The sequence below is a fragment of the Antrostomus carolinensis genome, unplaced genomic scaffold (genome assembly GCF_000700745.2).
Source record: "Antrostomus carolinensis isolate BGI_N321 unplaced genomic scaffold, ASM70074v2 scaffold36240, whole genome shotgun sequence".
NCBI lineage: Eukaryota > Metazoa > Chordata > Aves > Caprimulgiformes > Caprimulgidae > Antrostomus > Antrostomus carolinensis.
The window spans coordinates 13490-14992 of record NW_010287053.1 but is presented as its reverse complement, the minus strand read 5'-3'; positions in this window follow the sequence as shown (position 1 = coordinate 14992).

The following is a 1503-nucleotide window of genomic DNA, read 5'->3' as shown; positions in this document are numbered from 1 at the left end:
TGATACAGTCCAGCAAATGATTGGCTTTCTGGGCTGGAAGTGCACGTTGTTGTCCCCTTATGTCCAATTTCTCATCCAGCAGTATCCCCAGGTTCTCTGCTGGGCTGCGCTGAATCCCTGCAGTCCCTTCATCCCCCAGCCTGTCCTGACACCGGGTGTTGCTCTGACCCAGGTGCAGGACCTCGCACTTGGCCTTGTTGAACTTCATGGGATTCACGTGGCCCCCTCCTCCAGCCTGTCCAGGTCCCTCTGGACGCCACCGTGTACCTCGACTGAATCAACTGCACCACTCAGCTCGGTGTCACCCACAAACTTGCTGAGGGTGCGTTGCTCGGTAGCAGTGTTTATTCGAGCCCTTCCCTTGCAGAAGATGGATGAGGTGCGTCAGCATCCTGCCGTGACCATCCTGACAGGTAGTTTCTGCAGCTGCCTGTAACCACACATTCCTCTCGTCACTGAATGATCAAGCTTGTGGGAGCCTGTAAGATTTTTGGCATAATTCATTGCTGAAATGGTCAACTCTGATTGTTTTCCATCAAAACTCAAATTCCATTCATCTGATGTTCAAGTTTGGCTGTTGTCTGATCTAGCACAATCTGTCTCCCTGATCCTGGGCTGAAATCAGCTCTTCCTAATCACGGTGCTCCTTCTGGGTTATCAGCTTGTCCCTCAGCTACTTTTCATTAGCCGTGTTCTCCAAAACTTCTACAGGCAAACTATCTTGCCCTGCAGAGATAAGAAGAGTTCCTTCATGGATTTAATGGGTCAGAGCTTCAGAGGCAGCGATCTACAAACCTCTCCCCATATCCCCCTCTGTGCCACCCACAGTTGTGCCACAACAGGATCAGGGAACTGAACCAAATTCAGGAGAAAAATCTTAATTAGGCTGGGGCGACACATATGTTTAATTCTGTTCCTGTTGATTTAAAAAGAAACAAAACATGTTTCCTCTTCACCTGGACTCTGACTGAATGGAACTCTCCTTTTGGAAGAGAAGAGAGTAAAGTGCACAAGCAAAGATAATATGAAGAAACAAAATGATTCTCAAAGGGATTTTAATGAAAGTCTTCTCTTTTATTTGAACAGTTGTCATATTTAGATAATTAAGTAGAATTGTCATAGGAATGAAAGTCAACTTTCCCTTCTTCCCAAGAAATCCGAAAAATGTGGCTATGTACAGAATTTACAATGATAGGCAATAGTCTATTGTTATTCTGGACTCCAAAATTTGGTACCACAGGTAAAAATGTCCACACAGAAGCTAGAGCTGGATGGTCCATCCTGGGCCTTTCACAATGTTCCGTAAACTTTACCGGTAGGCTTTCAAAATCATTGTTCTTCCAAGGGTGAGAAACTTCCCTCACCTGAGATCTTGCTGCTGCATACCATTCCCCCCAGTAACTTTGGGATTTAGATGGAAATCTTTTGTTTAATGAATTTTCTTACTATTTTTTGCCTTTCACTTACAAAAGCTTCCATCATTTTCACGGATTATTGGGTTAA